At 40.2% G+C, this 23,673-nt stretch overlaps 1 protein-coding gene across 3 annotated transcripts in view; it reads left to right on the forward strand.

The window, feature by feature from the left end:
• Positions 1–23,673, forward strand: part of CACNA2D3 (calcium voltage-gated channel auxiliary subunit alpha2delta 3) — a 1,248,789-nt gene that overhangs the window by 772,124 nt on the left and 452,992 nt on the right. The gene's annotated exons all lie outside the window — the stretch shown is intronic.

Here is a 23,673-nt window from a genome sequence, read left to right on the forward strand (position 1 = left end):
TATTTTTACCTTTTTGAATCTTCCGCCACCCTGCATACCGACACTTGCAGGGAACGGAACCCGGAAGACAGATGCCGGCATCGGCCGGAGGACACAGCGGGAGGACATTGCAGGATCGCAGGACAAGGTATGGATCGGGGGATTGCAGGAGAAGCACTATAGAGTAATCCCGAGTGTGGCTCGGGGTTACCGCTTTTGGTACTGTAAATTAACTCGGGACAGGTCACACTTGGGATTACCGCTAGGAAGGTTAACCTACACTTGTCATGAGACAGTTATGTAGGCTGCCATTGTTGGGACTCCTACCTGCCTAGCTGTGTCTGGCTTCAATACTTGTGAGTTAGGCTAATCAAAGTTTAAATCAGTGTGTGAGCTTCTCTGTGTAACCGACTTCTGTTGAAGGTACATGACTAGTGTATAAGAGATATGCTAGGTAAGACCCCCTACACCTCTCCTCTCTCTCTCTCTCTCTCTCTCTCTCTCTCATACCCCCTTAACATACCAATAAAGTAAAACCAAAACACCATTGGAGTAAAATGGCCATCATGGCCTTTTATTAAGAATTCAACTTTAACACACAAAAACATTCCTTTAAACAGAAACATACAGGAGAATTTGTTGGTCTTCGAAGGCACCAAACAAGACCGATAACCTATATTATAACTAGGCCTCCATCCGCCATGCATCGGCTCGGGGACAAAACATACCATACACAGTGCAGAACCCACCTTCTAGTTAAACCTCGGTTAACCAGAATGCACGCGGGTACACCATACCACCGATGGGTCCCAACCATTCGCTTTAGCTTAAAAGTATGTGCCGCCTCCAAAGACCAACAACCGCTCCCAGAACCAGAACAAACTTAGAATCGAAAACACCCAAACAAACCCCAAGGGAGGGTGGGAGGGAAGCTCACTCCACTGCTGCAGCCTCCTGGACTGAATTGGGCGACCCCCGACCTAGTCATGTCTGCCCTGCACTATTTTCTTTTTTCTTGCTTTTCACTACGGGCATCTCTTGTTGGAAAACATTCCATGGAGCAGCCACTGATCAATGTATTGGGACTCCAGTGGATGCCACTGTCAGAATACAATGTCCCAGTGGGAGGGAATTCCTCCATAGACCTGGTTTGTGAGGACAAAGGAATCAGTTTTTTTTTTCACGCTAAACGAAAAAACAAATTCTGGGACAGCACAACTGTCCCAGAATAATCATGCATCAAGTGAAAGTGGAATATCAAAAATCTTTAGCTCTGTATTTATTTAGGGTGAGTTGCTCAGAAAGCTTTGAATCTACAATATCAACAACCAGGCAACTAGTGTTTTCAGATGGAGAGACCAGCAAGATCAGCATCCCCATTTCTCTTATAACAAGTTTCCTTTAATTTTCAGTTTAGACTGCTGTGTGCCTCTAAAGTTACTGCAATGTGTGGAGACAAGTCTAGACTTCCATATGGAATAAAAAGAGTTAACCATAGCTTCTTTCCATAGCTCATTAGCTGTTTTCATTAAGTCGCATAAGAAAAATGAAGTTTTGTGGATACTATTTGTTTTAAATCATTCCTAAGGAAAATATGATGCTGATTAAGTTTTCCCTTTGGGCAATGCTGATAATTGCTAGCATCGGTCTTTCAGAAACATATCCCCTGCACCTCTCACAAACAGTTCCCCCATTTATAGACAGAAATATATATCTGTCCTCAGATCATATCACAATTCTCTCATTTACCAAACATCAAATGCGTTGCCCTGGTGTCATTTACAGATACAGAAAATGATAGAAGCGGCTGATTATTTTTTTTCTTGTAAAAAAAGAACATCTTGAAAATGTGTAAACATTTAGTTCGTACATTGTGCTTCTCTATGTCTTCTTAGGCGAAAGTGATCGGCGAACACACATGTCGAGTCATTTTGTTGAGTTATTGTTGCAGTGTTTATCTAAAGGCAACTTTTATATGTCTTTTACATTTTTACAAGCTTGTGCTATGCATGTTTTTGTTCTTATATTAAAATCATAGTGCAGATTTCCTTCCATTTTAAACGTTTATTCGGGCCAAGCTGGCCCAAACAAACTATTTCCATTACTAAGTTATTCAACAGTTGTCAGGGCTATATCATACTGTAGAAGTATCAGATACATTTAGTACGCTGTGCTGTGTTCCAGCAGCGGTACAGCAACTTCCCATCTGCTGCCATAACAATATCATGCCGGCCTGATGATTTCTTAGCCATTCAGAGCAAGCCATGTATTTTTATCAATTAATGCAAGGGGGTAGATTTACTAAAACTAGAGAGTGCAAAATCTGGTGCAGCTGTGCATGTTAGCCAATCAGACTCTAACTTCAGCTTGTTCAATTAAGCTTTGACAATAAAACTTGGAAGCTGATTGGTTTCTGTGCAGAGCTGCATCACATTTTGCACTCTTCAATTTTAGTAAATCAACCTTAAGGCTTCCTCTGATTGGTTGAAGTGAAAAGGTGGGTGGATGATATCACAATCTCCACCACAACCAAACAGAGAAAGCCTTGCATTCATTGATAAAAATGCAAGGCTTCATCTGAATGCCTGAATGGCTGAGAAATGCCCAGCCCAACTTAATTTTGTTCTGGCACGCCGCTTGCACTGGAAATCCCAACCGTACTGGGAACCAAGGTTCCTGTGCAGGCTCCGTTTTCCGAAGAAGTGCAGGGACTTGTTTCCTACGTGTCCCTGGGCACAGAAGTCCATTCAAAAGAATGGGCTCTCTTGCCTGCGCAAAACGCGGCCCACAGGAACGCAGATGTGAACCTAGCCTTACACTGGGCATACAGAATCCGCTGCAGCTGTTCATAATAACCAATCAGCTTCTAACTTCAATTTGTTCAATTGAGCTTTGGCAATGAAACCTAGAAGCTGATTGGTTGCCATGCACAACTGCACCAGATTTTGTGTGCACCAATTTTAGTAAATCTCCCCCCAGTGTTTCACACACAATAATGCAACAAAATACTTCTTGTGTGAAATAGCCAGTGTGTTTTCAGTTCTTTTAATAATCTCACAGGTGAAATCATTAGGGCTATTCACAGGTAACCAATAAATGCAGTTGTGTCCCTATCTAGTAGAAGGAAAATACTGATATGCCAGCCAGATATGAATCAGTTGTGACTTTTATCTGGATGTTCAGCTGGAGATGGGATTCCTTTTCTTTTATTAGCTACACATGTTTTTTTGTGGTTTTCATGATTTATTTGGTTTGGTAATGCTGACATGTGGTCCCATTGATTCATCTGAAGTGTGAATTTCAGTGATAGGTCTACTTTAACATTCAATCAAACCCAACAAACAAAAGCATTCATTCTATGCAGATATAATTCAAATAACAGTTTAATCCATGTGTGTATTGACTGATAATCATTAAATGTATTTTACATAGTAGTAACATAAATGCCTGAATTTGTCCTGTTAACAGTTCTCTATAATTCGCCTGTACAGAGAAATTTAAAGTTTATCTCTGAGCAGAACATTTTTTTTAGCTTTAAATAGAGTGGGGAATGGATAGAACATTCTTTGCATTACTATGAGTGTAAGTATTGCATGAGTGTTCTCATTGGAAGGATTCACTTTTCTCTTTGTTTCACTGACCATTGGCACAGAGAAAAAAATTTAGAATTGTCCCCAGAATAAGAGATAAGCAGAAATTTTCTATTAGGGACACATGTTCCGTTGACAGCCCTCTGATAGGTGAAGAGAAGATATCCTCTAACTTCCTTTTTGTGTGTTTGAGACAGAAAGTAAAGCGAAATTTACCCAGTGGTACTCAGCAAAAAATAAACTGACAGGTTGTAACCATTCCCTACGTTATCCAAAACTAAAATAAAGGTTTTGGTTATACATACACTTTAAGCCCTGGTTCACACTGGTGAAACTTGTCATGTGATTTGACAGTTCCAAATCACATGACAAGTCGCACCCTATTTGTGCCTATTTAACAGGTGCCACACCCATTTAGAAAAAAGGTTCCTGCACCATTTTTTGAGATTTCATGTGCGACTTGCATAGGTATCTCTGCATGAAGTTGCACAGATGTCAGTCAAGTTCAACATAAAATCGGACTGAACTGCGGCTTTGAAATCACGCTACTTCAATATTTCAAAGACGCATTCAGTGTGAACCAGGGTTTAAGAGGGAGGGCCCTGAACCAGTCATGGCTTTGTAGCTGTGCACAATGATGCTGGCATATGCTTGTAGGAAGAGAGAATAAAATGATGATCTCACCAGTGTGGTGCTCTCTCTTCATTTTCTAGTAACTGGCTGGAGATGGGTTGAAGACCAAGTTGTATTGCTTAACAATGGCACTGACATTTTTTATGGTATCTGGCAGGGGTACCTGGATCACAAGTCTGGCTGAACATGAATACAACTTCTTGCATATCTAAAATAGTTCACATATACGCATTCAGACATTGCACCCAGCTGTTTGCCTGTTTGCAACTTGAAATTTAAATCTTTTGATAAACCATGCCCTTTAAAGACACCCCCCCCCCCCCCAAAAAAAAAAAAAAAAGGAAAGAGTCAGTTTTCAGCTTTTTCAGTCAGTTCAATTAGAGAAGCGTCTCAAACTATTAACTCTTAAGGAGCCTTATATAAAATGATATATACAGCTCAGTGCATTAATGTGATCAATGGGAGAATTACCTCCTTACATTGATATTAAGTGAAATGTCGCACCCTACATTGGTGACCAACGGCAGAAGTGCCTCCTTAAATTGGTGGTCAATGAAGATGGGCCCTTATGGTTCTGACCAGTGGAGAAGACCTTCTACATTGATAGGCAGAGGGAGATTTTGGTGAGAGAGGTGCCACCTTACATTGGTTGTCAGTGGGAAGAATGCCTCCCTTGCAGACAGGTAAAAAAATAGTGTCAATTGCTAGTTATCACTGCTTATTCGTGCCATCAGTCTCAGAACTATGTAGGTACCATCATGCAGTTGATCAGTCTGATCCTTCTCAAGGAAGCCCTAGCAACCTCAGGAGGAACCCAAGAGTTCCTTGAAATCCCTATAGCGAAAGGCTGAATGAGAATATCAACAGATAGGATCGTAATGTTAGCAACATTAGTAGCCTTAAAGCAGGGGTAGGCAACCTGCGGCTCTCCAGCTGTTGCAGGACTACAAGTTCCATCATGCCTCTGCAAGTCATAGATGTAACTGTCAGTTTTGTAATGTTGCAATGCCTCATGGGAAATGTAGTTCCACAACAGCTGGAGAGCCGCAAGTTGCCTACCCCTGCCTTAAAGAATGGAGGTAAAGTGGCCATTAAGAGAAAGGCTTGTGTAAGCTCCAAACTGATTTGTTGAAGTTCACACAGGACTATAGACACTTTCATTGGCACAATGTGACAATACCATGGCAATCATGGGACATCTAGTGTTGTCACATGGGGAATAAGTCACATGCTCACCCATATACGGAAGTTGAACAGGGCTGGAGAGAAGTGCAGGTGAGTACATGCTGCTCGGGAGGGGGACAGTTAAATGTCCCTTTTACTTTGCCCTACAAAAGGTCACTTTAAACTCTCTTGGGTGACTGGACATCAGTGCATGTGATTCTGTACAGTATAACAAAGCATGACATTTACCAGAACCATCATTTGAATTCCCATGTGCCACAACTTAATGTTAATGCTTCATGGAAAACCCTTAATTTCCACATCTGACTCCTACTAACTATCTTTGCGGTATGGAAAGAATGAGTAGACTCGTATTTTATCTCTAAAATCCTTCCACCAGTGTAACTGGATAATAATCCTTATTATTTTATTATACATTATTATGCAAGTTCAAGCGTACTTGACTCTTTCAATAAAGATGTCTTCCTGTGTTTATTTGCATTAATTCTTAAGTAAAATGCAGGGTCACATACATATATAACTATGCATAGAGAAATTAGAGGTCCACTCAAGAAAATTGTGTACAGATTTCAAAAACATGTGTATGTAAAAGAGGTTTTTGCAGCATCCATAACTGCATATGTAAACATTTAGGTGTTCTTCATAATTGATGATATTTAAAGGATAACTGTACTGTACTTTCAAAACACATTTTTTTGGTTAATATATCCAAGGATATCAGGCAAAACTACAAAAATAATTTGTAACCGCTGCCTTTTCTTTCCTATGGGTTTAAGAGAAATCCTCACAGGCCTGGGTCAATGCTAACATTGCATTGTTTACAGTGAGTCTGTCTGCAGCGCACACTATACCAGCAGGACAAAAATGTGAACAAGAAGGAAGGGATCTACAGCTTATGACACAAATTATTTTTTATTATTATTATTATTATTATTATTATAGGTACTTGTATAGCTCTTTCAATTTACTCAGTGCTTTACTTATATATTGTACATTCACATCAGTCCCTAACCCTCAAGGGGCGTATAATCTAAAGTCCCTACCTTACATTCATACATACACATACTAGGGTCAATTTAGACAGGAGCCAATTAACCTACCAGCATATCTTTGGAGTGTGGGAGGAAACTGGAATACCTGGAAGAAACCCATGCAGGCACAGGGAGAACATGCAAACTCCATGCAGGTGGTGCCATGGTTGGGATTCGAACTGACAACCCTAGTACTGCCAGGTGCTAAGTGCTAACCATTTAGCCACTGTGCTGCCCTCAAATGATATTTATATACTACATTGCATTCATGCAAGCACTGGAGAAATAGATCACCAACTGCTAGAAGCATACAGGCCCTTGGATATGTTTTTCTACTGTGTTAAGGGCACATGTCTTCAAACCAAGAATAAAACAAGGGGGCTTTTGGAATTCATCTAGATGTACATTCACATATATATATAGCTTGCATCAAATAGAATGGTGGCATGGGTAAGCCCAGGCAAAATTTATTCAGGGGCTGCCATCAACTGTGTAATACGTTTGTATCTAGATTTCAAAACTTGGTCAGGGTGGCTGTAACCTAGCAGGGGACAGACAACAGCAGGCAGTGGACCAATCTGTCCAAAGTCAAATCAGAGCAAGAAGAACAAGGGGATTGAACATAGCAGTCATAAAGCTAACAGGTTTCAAAATCATCCAATCATAGATAGTGCCATGGAGGACACAACGACAGTTAGGATTTGTATAATTACCTGTAAATCCAGAAACAGCGTTAACAGGGTTAAAATGTAAGAAAGAAATGGCAAAAGTTGCAAGATAGTTTGGGCGGATAGCATTCACATGAAGTTAAAGCCTAATTAAAGTGTACCACTTTTTTTTCTTTTTATAGACTGATTTTTGCTTTGAAATGCCTTAAAATTCTATTGTTTCTAGGTTAAAGCACTGTTTCCTGCCTTACCACTCCAGTGCTCTATGCTGACATAGCTGAGTAACAGCCACACCCACGCAAGTGTTCACAGACCTTCACTGCAGATGTAGAGAGGTGATGTGTCAGACCAGGTCTGTTACTGAGTGCTGATCCAATGCACTGTGTCTGGACTACACAGGCTTATTTATGCATCCTTGAGCAACTGCTGTAACAGAAGAAAGGGAGTAAGACTATGAAAATGAAGTTTCTTAGTACTGTCTGTCTTCATATATATTTCTATGGTTGCAGTGGAGTTTTCTTTGTAATAAGCAGAGTTCACAGCAACTTCAGTGTGAGAATGGCAACTATGAGCTTCAATATTCTGTAATGGGCAAAGTGTGGACTATGGTGTCACTTGAAAGGAGCATGAACCAACCTGGGTGTCTGCTTGGTTAGCTCTCCTCATGTGCATGGCTTATTTAAGGGGATAAACAGAGTGGATGTGCAACCTCATGGCATAGGGGAGAATTAAGGGTGTGGAAAGACCCAAAAGAGGCTGTAGATTGATAATCAGTGGCAGTAGCATTGGGCAGATAGAAGGACTAAAAGTTAAGCCCAGGAGCAGCACAGGAGTGGAATAAGACCTAGCTGGAAACCAAACAGATGGCAACAAGAACTCAACATTGGGGTCTCAGCTCTGTCAAGTACTTGACCAAACTTTGGATGATAAAGTAGTTAGCATACTTATCTTTCAGGGCTGGATTCCTAGGTTTGACATGTGTGCATGGAGATGATTTTCCCAAAATTTGCAGTAGTCATATAAAATGCATATTGGCAGGTAAAGCATTATGTGGAGAATGTTAGCCCTACAGTGTGTCTGGTATTTGTGTTGGCACATTAGACTTTCAGTATCTCCTCTAGGGACACTTTGATATAAATATTTTAAATATAAAGCACAAGCAATGGCCTCCATTCTCTTGTCCAACTGTTCCATCCATGCTGGGAGTCAATTGCTTTTTATAAGAACCGGACCTGTTTTGGATCTATGCCTGCATGAATAACTAAGTATTCATTGTGACCTAAATCTAATTCTACAAGGTGGGACATAAAAAGAAGGAAATCATATCAGGACTTTTACAAGAATAGATCTTCACATTCTGATTGTAAAAGTAGGTATACCTACAGGTCACCCAGCCATCTTCTACCCCCAAATATATTATTTTATAATTCAACTTACTTTTTGCATTTAAACCCACTCATGGAAAAAAAGCTCATTGAACGGCTATAATTTTATCCCGGCATTCATCATGAGCATTTTTACACCTCATTCAATTTCTACATTTGCTCAAGGCCTTTCTAGGGTAAATGCAGACCATGTTTTTGTTGATCCTGACTGGTGCCCTCTGTTGCTCCCAGAAAGGGAAGTTGTATACCTAGTCAAACGCGCTCTGATAAGGCTGCTAAATCTGGTTATAGCAGGTCATATAAACGTCAGGGAAAGGTAAATTGATTTCATTCTTTTTTTTTTATGTATTTCCATGGTTTTTGCACAACATTTTCTTTTTCCTAATCAAGAATATTTGTTCCCTGAATTAATAATACATAGAAGCCCATGTCATTATATCATAACTTATATGGTCATTCTCCATCACACTCAAATAGCTTTCCTTATTCTCTTTTCTTGTACAAACCATTGACTCATTGCAGGTAACTGGAGGGTCAGTGTAAGATGATGGGAAGCAAACATCTGGAGAGTGTTAATATGATGGAATCTGAGGATTGGGTTTTAAATCTTCAATAGATGTATCCCTCAGTGCATTCATAAGTTCACAGACTTTGACCGATGGAAAGCAATGGGTGAATAGTGCTGATCTGCCATAGCCTTGCTTGTTCTAAAATTAAAATAACATTGCTAGCAATAAAAGAACTCCACACAAATAAAGCTGAGGGCAATTTACTTTTCAACAGCCACCCCAAATAGTTATGTATATACTTTATTAACAAAAATGGTACTTTGCCAGGTCTTGACATTTGCATTAAACTATTAGAAGATGAATCTATTCCATTTCTTGTGATCTAAGTTCACTAGGAAAATTGACATTAAGAAATATGAAGTGCACATTTTTAAGGAAGAAAAAAGTACAGCTTTACTCAATTCAGCAACAAAGTAAAGGAATAGAGAACATAACTTTGCAGGGTTCACTGTAGATCCACTCTGCCCACAAATGGATTAAATTCCGAAATAGCTGAACTAACCTGCATTACATGTATATATTACTGTGTTTTATGTGAGTGATAAGATCACTTGGCAAAAGTGGTGATGCCCATATGGTGTAGGTGAACGGTTGTTTAAAACACTTACAGGTGCCAGCATGGGTGTTTGATATGTCTATGCATTTCATCTTTGATGTGGCACATATATGGATACAGCCCCAGACCAATTCTGATATTTCTCTCCTACATGTAAAATCTGCTTTTTTTTTAAGTTACTTGGAACCCCAAAAAATGATATTATTCTTTATGCATTATGGTATTTACGTAGCGCTTTTTCAAACACAATTAAAGAAAAAAAATACACAATATAATACCCAATTTTTGGTAAATAGATGCCTAACATGTACACTTTAAAATTGTGCATGCTTATGCAATGGTGCTAAACTGTGGTACTTAAAAATCTCCATAGGCTCTCTGGTACTCAGTCCTTCTTTGCCCTGATTCCCTTTCCCCCCCTCTCATCACCCCACCCATCCTTTTTCCCCTTTTCTCTATTTTTCTACGCCCCCATTCCTTATTCTCACCTGCCCCCCTCCTCTCTCCATTTTAAGATTGTAAGAACTGCTGGGTTGGCCAGGTGGTGGATTGTATGACCCTTCTGCTAAGCTTTTTGTACTTGACATGAAACCCTCTTGCACCTCTTATGTTATTTGAGATATGTAAACCCTGATACTTTTTCTTCATTCTTGCTCACTATTTCTCTCTGTAAGCTGATCTCCCATTTGGCTTGTATTGTACTGCTGTTTTTGGTTGTACTGTTTTGCTTTTTTTTACACTTTCAATAAACGCACATGATAAAAATCTTCAAAGGCAATGCTTTAAAAGCTTTTACAGATTACCAATGTAGAGTGACACAGGAGGTCTGGTGCTATAATTATTTCTCTGGCTATAACATTTGTGGTGATAACTCACATGTGTGGTGCAAACACCATTTGCATATGTGTGCACAACCTCTGTATTCCAGCACAGGGGGCACTTTAAAGTTTTTAAAAATTGTATTTACATTTTTTTCATTTTTCCAGTTATGGTTTGTTTCTTCTTTCTTCTGGTCCTCAGTCATCTCTATGGTCAGCCAGCAAAACTTCCAGCTTCAGTCCTAGGTTCCCTGGTGGGGAGGGAGAGCCTGGGAAGATGATGGAAAGTGGTAGGAAGAAAGGGACCCTCTTCTGCCACATGTATATATGATCCAGCAGCTAAAAACCCACTTGGATCACTTTTACTTTATTTAGCATTGCCACCTAAAAAGGAAAAAAATAGAATGCAGCCATGGCTCCAGTATACTCACCTAACCCATTGACGTACAAATCAGACTGCCCTATTCCAATATTTGTGATAGGCACAAACTCTGATGTGGAGTCTGTCTGAGGAAGCACCAAAGGCTTGCCACATCATAAACCCCATCCACAGCTATCTACTGCATCTTCCAAGGCTGTTTGTCACAGTAACTGTACTTGGAACTGGGGCTCCTTTTTTATCAAGTCATTAGTTGTGTCCAACTAGAGTCTGCTCAATGTCACTCTCAATCCAAAGAGCACATTTAAGAGGCCAATAAGAGGTCTCCCATTTAAAAGGAGACTTAAAGTTATCTGGCTTAGGGTTAGACCATATTCAAGAAAACCCTGCCAGGGAGATATGAGAACATCTTACATTTTACTGTGAGGTCCACTTTACCAAAGTGAAGCTAGATAGGAAAGGTTTTCAGGGCAGGGTTTACAGGCTAATTAATAAATGCATGTTTTGGGTGCCTGGCCTTTATCAAGAGGTTCTGTTTCAAATGTCAACTAATGAAGTGACATGTCTTAAAGTCAGTCTGTATGGACTGGATTTAATATTCCTGGTGTAGTGTTCCTGGCGTGATGTTTAAACTGTCAGTTGTAACAGCTTAGGTTTTGATGGATAGGTCTTTGGCTGAATTGCAGATTGGGTAAAGACTTGCAAAGATTTGCAGGAATGTAGAATCAATGCCTTTGAAGACCCCATCAAGATCCTCTAAGTTAAGAGATGGTATTGTTTTGCAGTTGTCAGGTGTACTTTCCTCCATGACAGGACTAGCCTGAAGTTGCAGCTGATCCTCTGAGCAACTCAAGAGCATTAACTAAAACAGAGGATGATATACAGTCACGAGTTACACAATCCATGAACTCATGAACATCGGTATTGTGATGCAGGATCTCAGTATTAACAGATTCCTGGTCACCTGTTTAATGTTTGGTCTTGCTGTTGTCAGCAGTAGTTTTAGATGTAGTCTTATTTACACTGCTGTAAGATAATCACCTGATGTACAATATACTTGATCTTTCACAAGACGTCTCGTTTTCACAGTTGGCATCTCTTTTGAGTTCCCGTAGCATGGATTTTGATAAAAGAAGGGAGTGTCTTGAATTCCCAACAATAGTTTTACAAGTGTGTTTACTGTTTGAACTATGATTCTTACTGGACTAACCACTGTTCGTCCACCCGCCTGCTCACAATGTACTGTAAGTGGACGGTAGCTACAGGACCAGCGGCATACTCGTACCCGGGCGCACAACCCCCCCCCCACACACACACACACACACTTCTGCTATGCTCACACATGATCACAATAACAACAAAGGTGTTATGAATCAATCTGATTCATAACAGCTCTGCTTCTCTTCCTGGTGAGCTGTGATTGGCCCACAGCTCTCACATGGTGCCAATCACAGAACCCTGTACATTGTGACCAGCTGGAGCCAATCACAGATTACTGTATTTTGAACTGTCATGAACTTAACCCATTCATGACAGTTCAAGCAAACATTGCATTGCAGGATTAATAATCTATATTGCTCCTGCAATGCAAAGTGTAAAAAAAAACTCGCTGATTACCTCCCCAGAGTAGCACAATGTTACTATGGTACCATTGTACCACTCTGATTAAAAGTACTTTTAAAAAATAGTAAAAAAAGAAAAAGATTGTTAAAAAAAATAAAAATATTGAGAATTATTTTTTAACTGCTTGCCGCCTGCCTGTCCACATTGTGCGGGCGAGTGGTAGCTCTGGGCAAAGCAACATACTCTTACATTGCTTTGTATTTTCGGGTGTTCATGTCCCCTATGCTGGTCCAGGGAGAAAAGAGAGAGCTACATTTTACACACATCATAGATCAGCAAATTTAACCCTCTTTACCATTTGAGCACCCTGTCACCCAGCCAGTACCATTAGTACAGTGTCAGTATATAGAATTTTTCACTGATGATTGTATTACTGCCACTAGCGACATCAGAAAGGGTCAGGGTCTGTAAGCTCCCCTCCCAGCCAGGATCAGCTAGCGTTAGATTGCCCGCACACTATTGCACTCTTGCTATAGGTTGCTGATCACCACCATTACTACTATACAGTAGTGTTTTTGTAGGGATCAATATATTGATCACGAACAGAACTATACTAGTGTCTCCTTAGTATAGTGTCCTCAATAATGCAATGTTAAAAAGAACAGCCCCATGCACTGCCAGTACTAAGGTTTAGCTGCTCTGCTGTTTTTCACAGAAGATTTGTATTAATTGATAGTGGACCAAAGCAATTTATATGCACAACAATACATGGCCTCCCACCCAAATTCAGCTTTTGTAAGATGATGCGCATGGAAGCCTGTCACAGTTTCTGAATTTAAACCTTTTTTGGGCCTAATCCTTAACATGGGCAATACAAAAAAGAATGAACTGCAGTCATATATGTCCACAGACCTGATTCATCATATGCCCATGTTCTCTGCTGTTACATATATGCCCAACATGGACCAGCACCATACTGGTACATCACTGAACCTGCAGCTACAAGCATTATCCTGGTATCATTTTTTTTCAGCTTGTGGTCCACTTTCATGTAAAAACAATCCTAGTGGCTAATTAGCCACTGGATCACTTTTACAAGCAGCGTGAAGGGACATTCCCCTCCCCTCCTGCCTCCTTCCATGGTTTTCTTGGGCTCTCCTGTCCCACCAGGGGACCCAAGAATGCAGCCAGAAGTTCCACTGGCTAACCATAGAGCTGATCAGGCACTGGAATGGCTCAAGTCATCTCTATGGTGACTGAAGCTACAAGCATTTCATAATTTCCGTTTCGCCGGATATAAACAGCGCCATTTTAAAATTGGGAAAGCATGTGATCACATCAATCTTGGTGCAATCAGATGCTTTAAGGGAAGAGTCTGATAGACCCCAGATTTTTCAGAAAAGAGTACCTATTACTGCCTATTACTATTACCGGGGATATTTATGTTCCCTGTGATAACAATAAAAGTGATTAAATTTTTTTTAAAGGGACAGTGTAAAAAAAACGGCAAAATAAATAATTTTTAAAAATGCACCCCCCCCCCCCCGTGCTCGAGCGCAAAGGCCTACACAAGCGGCAGTCTCATGTCAGTATGTAAACAGAGATTGCACCATGCACGTGAGGTATCACCGCAAACATGAGATCAAGGATAGTAATTCTAAAAAGTGTATTTTTTCCAAAACAATTGCACTTGAAAAATCTCTGTGCAAATACTGTGTGACATAAAACATTTCAAAACCCACTGTTTTATTTTCGAAGGCCTCTGCTTTAAAAAATATATAATGTTTGGGGGTTCAAAGTAATTTTTCTAGCAAACAAAATGTTTTTTTCATGTAAACAAAAAGTGTGTGAAAAGGCTTAGTCTTCAAGTAGTTTGAAGACTGGATGGTGTGTGGCATAAGCTTCTAATGTTGGCCCTGAATAGTAGAAGCACCCCCCTAAATGACACCTTTTTGGAAAGCAGACACTCCAAGTTATTTGCTAAGGGGCATGGTAGTTTGCAGATCTCATTTGTTGCCATACGCTTTTGGAAAAGAAGAAAAAAAATGAAAATGCATTTTTTTCTTTTCTTTTTTCCTGTGACAAAAATTATATTTGCAAAATACTCACCATGCCTCTTATCAAATTCCTTGGGTTGTATACTTTCCAAAAAGGGGTAATTTGAGGGGTGTTTGTACTATACTGGCATTTTAGGGCCTCCAAAACTGTGGTCATTGGATTTTCAGGGCCTGTATGTAGCTAGGCTGCCAAAAATCCTCTCACATGTGGTATCGCTATATTTGGGAGAAGTAGCAGAATGTGTTATGGGGTGTTATTCCGCATATACCCATGGCATGCGTGAGCAATATATCATTAAAGTAAAACGTATTTTGTCATTTTCAAAAAATTTGTGACAAGATATAAAAACTTTTACTGACTCAAAATTCCTCTCAACAAATTCCTTGGGGTGTCTACTTTCCAAAGAGGGTAGTGGTTGGGGTTGTTCTGCCCTGCAATAAATTCCAATATATATATACCATAGTTTGTAGACGCTATAACTTTCACACAAACCAATTTATAAACACGTATTGGGTTTTTATTTTTTCCAAAGACATGTAGCAGAATACATTTTGGCCTAAATTTACAACTAACTTTGAGTTTACTGGATATTTTTTAGAACTGAAAGTAGAAAATATAATTTTTTTCAAAATTTTCAGTCTTTTTTTATTTATATCACAAACAAATTAACAGCCCAGTGGTGATCAAATACCACCAAAAGAAAGTTCTATTTATGTGAATAAAAGAACACAAATTTTGTTAGGGCACAGCGTTGCATGACCACTCAATTACCAGTTGAAATAGCGCAGTGCAGAATTGCAAAAAATGGCCTGTCATTAAGGGGTGTAAATCTTCTGGAGGGCAAGCAGTTAAGGAGTGCCTATCATGGCCCAACCTAAGTCAGCCCTTTGAGCAAAAGGACCATTGTAAAGATCACTTATGAGCTGCTCTGATTTTGGCATTACTGGCAAGTGGTGGGGCGTAACTAGTCGAATTAATGAAGGAAAGATGCCATATCTTCTCTCAATAATGAGGTACTTGATTGTACTTTATAACTGCAAGAATATGAATTCCTTAAGTTCCTTTTAATTTAAAATAATGAAATATTCATCAGGAGAAAAATTTCCTGTGATTTCAACTGTGCTAGCACATGTGTTTTCCTTGAAAGTCCTTAGTGATGTACAGTTGTGTCCAAAATTATTCAACCCCCACTGAAATTGAGTGTTTTGGCCAGTTTGACATTGCTTTTGATCATTCAGTCATCTTGCTTACATTTACATTAAAGAGGCACTTGTAGGTCAGACAAATATAACATAACAGTTATAATGAAATAACCACAAATGTCTTTTCTGTGCTCACAGCATTATCAGTTTTATTCAACCCCCAAGTGACATTCAATCTTAGTACTTAGTACAGCATCCTTTTACAGTTATAACAGCTTTTAAACGTGAAGCATAGCTTGACACAAGTGTCTTGCAGCGATCTACGGGTATCTTCGCCCATTCTTCATGGGCAAAGGCCTCCAGTTCAGTCACATTCTTAGGCTTGCGCACTGCAACTGCTTTCTTTAAGTCCCACCAGAGGTTCTCAATCGGATTTAAGTCTGGTGACTGCGATGGCCACTCCAAAATGTTCCAGCCTTTCCTCTGCAACCATGCTCTAGTGGACTTGGAGGTATGCTTGGGATCATTGTCCTGTTGAAAGGTCCAACGTCTCCCAAGCCTCAGGTGTGTGACGGACTGCATCACGTTTCCATCCAATATCTCCTGGTACTGAAGAGAATTCATGGTACCTTGCACACGCTGAAGCTTCCCTGTACCTGCAGAAGCAAAACAGCCCCAAAGCATGATTGACCCTCCACCATGCTTCACAGTAGGCAAGGTGTTCTTTTCATCATAGGCCTTGTTCTTCCTCCTCCAAACATAGCGTTGATCCATGGGCCCAAACAGTTCTAATTTTGTTTCATCAGTCCACAGAACACTATCCCACAACTTTTGTGGTTTGTCCACATGGCTTTTGGCATACTGCAGTCGACTCTTCTTATTCTTTGGAGACAGCAAGGGGGTACGCCTGGGAGTTCTGGCACGGAGGCCTTCATTACGCAGTGTGCGTCTTATTGTCTGGGCTGAAACTTCTGTACCCACATCTGACAAATCTTTTCTCAGTTCCTCAGCAGTCACACGGGGACTTCTCTCCACTCTACGCTTCAGGTAGCGCACAGCAGTCGAAGTCAGCATCTTCTTTCTGCCACGACCAGGTAGCGTTTCAACAGTGCCCTTTGCCTTGAATTTGCGAATGATGCTTCCTAAGGTGTCTCTTGGTATGTTTAACATCTTTGCAATCTTCTTATAGCCATTGCCCTTCCTGTGAAGAGAAATCACCTCTTCTCTTGTCTTCCTGGACCATTCTCTTTCCTTCACCATGTTTGTAACCACACCAGTAAATGTCTAGAAGGAGCTGAGTATCACAGTCATTTTAAAGCTGCCTAATTGGTGCTTATTATGCTTGATTGCTGCTCGGTGACATCCACAGGTGTTTTCAACACCTGATGGAAAGCACCTGTATGAACCTCTGTTCTTCAGAGTGGTAGTCTTTAAGGGGTTGAATAATTGTGGCAATGAAGAAACCACATAAGAACCATTTACTACTGTATTACATAAACAATTGATGTCATTTTAGTTGCATTTGGGTAGTTACAACGTCCTTGTAGGATTTGATTCTGAATACAATTCCAAATGTACACTATAGTCCCTAAACCCCTTTACAGCATTGGGGGTTGAATAATTTTGGACACAACTGTAGACCGGTATATTTAGTTATAATCATTGGATGTGACTGCTCCCTGCCATGATCTCACGCCGATGTTAGATCTTCACTGTATGAAGAGTACTGTCTAAAGGAACCCAAATCTATGTCTGATATATGTCTTTCACTGTCACATTCTGACTACTTTACTGTAGTCTTGCAGTCTCTGGCAACGCAACCTGTAGATGTTCAACAGCTAAGGACGTTCCCTTGAATGCACAACATTATTCGAGAACATGTGGTGAAACATGAATGAGACAGTAAGAGTTTGGGTCATTTTGACTTTCTTAACAGTTGCAGCTGGCTGTGGGTGTAACCCTCTTCTTTTTAACTAAGGCAACTAGAGTCTCTGTATTTAGTGGTTAGGTTTTCTCTTCTTGTAGTTTGTTAGCACTGCTCAAGTTGACAGTTGAAAAGCATGAATCATTCTTGGCACTGGCTTTGTCTGATGAACTTTGAAAAAAGGAGAAAGGAGACTTGGTGTTTTTCCTTATGCTTTGAACCCACTGCTTCCTATTTTTTCTTTATATTATGTAAGGAGTTGTCTTCAAGTCCTGTAGTTCCTCGGCCATCCCATATACCCCTATCTAAGTTTAACAACTCAATAAAATCACAAAACCAAGCTCAAGGACTGTTTATTGACTTCAGCGTGCAAGGTGTGGGAAATACATGTTGCTTGGCCATGCAGAGCAAAGGGAGACCCAATCAAATCCAGTGGCCCTTATGAGGGTAATGGTACATTATATGGCAATTTTTCTGCAATCAGGATTACACCGTGTGCAGTCTCTTAAACATGCCAAGCTCGCTAACTTTCAAGCACTCATATGTTTGATTTAATCTCTCCTATGCAAGGTTAAGGCCCTTATCTGGTTCATGGATGTAAACAGTTTTAACCCTTTAATGCAATTTGGTCAAACCATCTGATCAGCAGATCAAGCTTTGCATAGGTGGGGTGCTTAGGTCCTGAATTACTGAATTAAATACAGCTTCTGTAGGTCAACCATCAGAAGAGACAGATATCTTCATGCATAAATTCTATCTTCATCCTACCTGTTATACTTGAATATTATGATCACAGGCTTGCTTCATCAACAGTTTTTATTATGAAACCATTCGTGCAAATACATATTATCAGAGGTCTCCTAATACATGTCTGTCCCAAGGTGGTAAGTGGTTAATATATTTTAATAAGTCTTCATTCCTTTAACTGTAGCCTTGGTGAATTTTACTTTGATCCTGGGTGTGACGCCGCAGATGGAAGCTCATATTAATGAAACTAGTGTAACATCCTGCGTATTGAATATTTGTATATTGTATTGCAGGGCTTGAAAAAGCCGCTCGCCAAATGCGAGGAGAATTTCCTCTGTGGCGAGCAGCGAGCGGCTGCGAGCGGTGAGCACAGATGAAGCATGGAGCGACTGCACCTGCGCTCCAAGCCTCATTGTGAAGCCGAGTTCCGGTTTACAACTTCCGGTTTCCGGCTTCTGCAGCACCACCACCGAGGGGGCAGGTGCAGAAGAGGTCTGCTCTCTTATGCTGAGAGGAGACACCTTCTCCACCGCCACGGGGGACAGTAAGTACTGTATACAACATGTTCTATCACTATAATGGAGTACTGGGGAGCTGGGATATACATTACTTAGTAATGTATTTCCCAGCTCCCCTATACGCCATTATAGTGATATGACATGTATACAGTAATGTATATCCCAGCTCCCCCGTACTCCATTATAGTGATGACATGTATACAGTAATGATTACTGTAAACATGTCATATCACTATAATGGAGTACGGGGGAGCTGGGATATACATACTGTATACATGTCATATCACTATAATGGAGTACAGGGGAGCTGGGATGGACATTACTGTGTACAGTTTTATATTTTGGACTTATTCTAAAGAAAAATTTAATTTCATAAGCTTTAAGGGGGATGTGGTTGGGGGCGGACCTTGGCAAGGTTGGGTGGGGCAACTGGTGGAGAGTAAGTTTTGTGACCCGCTAGTAGGTCTGAACTCGAAATTTTAACCCCTGTTGTATTGTATATTAATGTTCTTTTACTAAACATAAATTCTGTACAAACAATTACAATCATGGGAATACAATATAAGACTAACAGATATACCTATAACAAGCAAAATGCTACCTACTTCCTAGCTAAACTATGTTCTGTATACAATAGTAAACATTAATTAGCTCCAATTATAGAGGCTTCACAATCTCTAGAGGCAACACGGACCCCAAGCTTGCTCTAAGACGGTTGCAGGAGATTGGGCTAAAAACGTCTTCAGGTTCTGGCAGAGATCTCCTTTGGTGTTAAGCCATCTTTGAGTCCTCATCAGCCTAACCTACTGACCTTTTATTTGAAAAGTTTACCATCCCCACATGGGTGCAATACTGTGTTTTAATGTAAGAAACATTCTCCAGTTCGACCTCAAGATGGCACTCTGGTATCATACATGCTATAGGTCATATATATTTAAAGGTTCAACCTGTGTTTGACCAAGGTTACAGAACAATAGACTGATCCATCTGTCAAATGAAATACAACAATGGTATCCAGTGGCATTTGTTTGAGAAGTATTCCCTCAAACAAACTCCAAGAAACTTGATGTCTGTATTCAAGACAAACCGATTCTTCCATGTACAGTAAGGTCTTAGAATAAAAATTAGAACAACATATATATATATAGATATATATATATATATATATATATATATATATATATATATATTGCTCAAAAAATTAAAGGAATACGTTTTAATCAGAGTATAGCATCAAGTCAATTAAACTCCTGGGATATTGATCTAGCCAGCTAAGTAGCAGAGGGGGTTGTTAATCAGCTGCTTTGGTGTTAATGAAATTAACAACAGGTTCACTAGATGGGCAACAATGAGACAACCCAAAACAAGAATGGTTTTACAGGTGGAGGCCACTGACATTTTGTTCCTTACTCATCTTTTTTGACTAGTTTTGCATTTGGCTAGGGTCAGTGTCACTACCGGTAGCATGATGCGATACCTGTACCCTACAGAGGTTTCACAGGCAGTCCAACTCCTCCAGGATGGCACATCAATACGTACCATTGCCAGAAGGTTTTCAGTGTCTCCCAGCACAGTCTCAAGAGCATGGAGGAGATTCCAGGAGACAGGCAGTTACTCTAGGAGAGCTAAGAGAGATGAAGGTCCTTAATCCATCAGCAGGACCGTTATCTGCTGCTTTGTGCAAGGAGGAACAGGATGAGCACTGCCAGAGCATTACAAAATGACCTCCAGCAGGCCCCTGGTGTGAATGTCTCTGACCAAACAGTCAGAAACAGACCTCTTGAGGGTGGCCTGAGGGCCCGACATCCTCTAGTGGGCCCTGTGCTCACTGCTGAGCACCATAGAGCTCGATTGGCATTTGCCATTGAACACCAGAATTGGCAAGTCAGCCACTGGCATAATGTGCTTTTCACAGATGAGAGCAGGTTCACACTGAGCACATGTGACAGACGTGAAAGGGTCTGGAGAAGCCATGGAGAGCATTATGCTGCCTGTAACATCATTCAGCATGACTGTTTTGGTGGTGGGTCAGTGATGGTCAGGGGAGACATATCCATGGAGGGACGCACAGACCTCCACAAGCTAGACAATGGCACCCTGACTGCTATTAGGTATCGAGTTGAAATCCTTGGACCCATTGTCAGACCCTACCCTGGTGCAGTGGGACCTGGGTTCCTCCTGGTGCACGACAATGCATGTGACGAGAGCATGTAGGCAGTTCCTGGAGGATGAAGGAATTGATACCATTGAGTGGCCCCCACGCTCGCCTGACCTAAATCCAATAGAACACCTCTGGGATATCATATTTCGGTCCATCCAATGCCGGCAGGTTGCACCTCAGACTGTCCAGGAGCTCATTGATGCCCTGGTCCAGATCTGGGAGGAAATACCCCAAGACACCATCCGTCGCCTGATTAGGAGCATGCCCCGACATTGTCAGGCATACATACAAGCACGTGAGGGCCATACAAACTGAGTACCATTTTGAGTTGCTGCAATGAAATTTCTACAAAATGGACTAGCCTGCTGCATCACTTTTTCTTTGATTTTTTGGGGTGTCTTTGAATTCAGTCCTCTGTAGGTTGATAATTTTTATTTCCATCAAACGATGGGGCATCCTTATGTTCCTAACACATTACCCAGTCCATATCAGTATACTGTAGATCTCCAACATTGTATTTTTACCCATTGAGTTCTGATGTGTTTTCAAAGTGTTACTTTATTTTTTTGAGCAGTATATATATATATATATATATACTCTACAACCAAATTCAATATACAGAAATGTCAATGTATTTGCAAATTTCCACATTCCAGAAATATTTCTTTTTAATGAGTGAGATTAGACATATGAGAATGCTGCAGCACACTGAAATCTGAACCTAGTTGTTAGATGCTGTGCGATTGCAAGCAGAGTCTATGTTGCAGCATGTGCATACACAGATCATGTGCTCACTCAGCAAAGGGAAAATTTCACAACAAATCGAGCAGAATGTGAAAAAGGGTTTAGAATCTGTCTTATTAATGTTCCATTTCACATACTAATATATGCAGTAGTATACCTCCTTAGAACCAATCTGTGTGAACAGTATGGTCACTTGCTGATTTAGCAGAATCCATGGGTAGCATAACTCTTCAATAAGAATACAACGTAGATTTAATTGAGATAAGCACAAAGGACATTTTTCCAATCTTTTGTAGGGCAAGAAAATAATGGCTTTCCTAAGCCCTGTCTCTGAGGTGGAAAGTCAAACTAAACTGAGCAGCAAACTGGTGCAGGGAGTGTCCAATTAGGGATCATATAAAACAATAAAGAAAAAATCCTCTTGCGCTGCCAAACCTAATATGATTTTTATTCATGCCTTGACATATAGCACTCCAATTGTCTATTTGCACATATGTTGAAGTTTCACTTATTGATTTGTTCATATTTGTTATTGTGCAGCAGGGCATCTAGTCTGTTTGGATATTTTCATTCACTTGTCTGGGGTTTTTCTCTATGCATGCATTTATATCACTTTAGTTAGGGGCTCTGTCAGGTGTTTACTTTTTGTTTCTGATTAGGTTTAGTGAGTAACTCAGCACAATTTATCTAATCATTTATTAATTAAGGATTATACTAACTCGCACCAAATTGGGCTCTGTCACAAACCAAAATACTTACATAACACCTCAAATGCAAGTTGCCAGTGTTTGATTTTTGGACTGCATTACTGATTTGGGAGTAGGAAAGCTGAACCTAATCATTTTCACAGTGAGTGACGTCACTGCTGTAGATTAACTATGCAGCTCAACAGTAAGGGAATGTCTGCTTCCACCTGGCACTTCAAAAGCAGTGTTTTCCTTTGTGACAGTCTTCTATTAAAAATACCTTGTGAACTGTGATGTACATATACCCTGTGCACTAAGAGCTAACCACACTAGTATCCTTGGATTATTGTCTGTAAGTCAGATGCTATCAGGTTATTTAAGACAACATATGTCCAGAGGTAAGAAATTAGGTAAAATGAGTTAATGCAGATTATTATGTTAAAAATAATACAGAATAATTGTGTGTAATATTCACACTGCTCATTCCTTTTTAAAAATGCAAATCTACAGCGTGCCCCTAACAAGGGAGCAAGTATTCCAACAAATTTACAACTGACCGCTTGAATGCCACCCCTCTCCACTACTCCTGAAATCCTTTATGTTTGATAAATGACACATTTAATTTTTCATCCTTTGCTGCTTCACGTGCTGGAACCAATGTGTTACAGGATGTTCTTTCTGACTGCACACAGCCTCAGAGTGCTGGCTTGCTAAATTAATTGCAAAATGTCAAAGTACAATAAAAAAAGTTTAAAGCAGCATCAATATTTGTTTTAATGAGATGGCACTTTTCATCTGTTCCTTCCTGTACAGTGCTTATTTATTTCCAAATTTCAAGAAAAAAAAAGTCCAGCAGATCAAAAAGATTCTCAGAACATCAAACCAAAGCAACACGCATATAGAGGGGATCATAGCGCTTCCTGCTGGGTATGTGAAATGCGCATTGCCATCTGCAGAAAATGGCACTGAGAGAACTGATTATGGTTGGCCCTCCTTTTCATAGCAGATGGGTTCATTAAATTTAATAGCCTCCAGAGCCTTTAGAAACAGTGCTGAGCACATGTGGAGTGTACTGCGACACTTTACATCGCACCCCTGAGTCATTACATCTCTGGCTTGGACTATAAATATTACACTAATTTATTTTTATCCAGAAACATTAATGTTTTAATTATTAGTAGAATACAGGGTCTTGATGGGTTGCATGATATTGATTTTCTGATACTGGCCTGTTTCAGAAAAATAAAATTCGGTGGCTACTTTTGGCTCATTGAAAGAAGCATAAATCATTACTGCAGAGAGAAATAATATACGTACACCATCGGCAGGCAATGTGT

The sequence above is a fragment of the Staurois parvus genome, unplaced genomic scaffold (assembly GCF_062004578.1).
Source record: "Staurois parvus isolate SC_StPar_1 unplaced genomic scaffold, SC_StPar_1.0 ptg000282l, whole genome shotgun sequence".
Lineage (NCBI taxonomy): Eukaryota > Metazoa > Chordata > Amphibia > Anura > Ranidae > Staurois > Staurois parvus.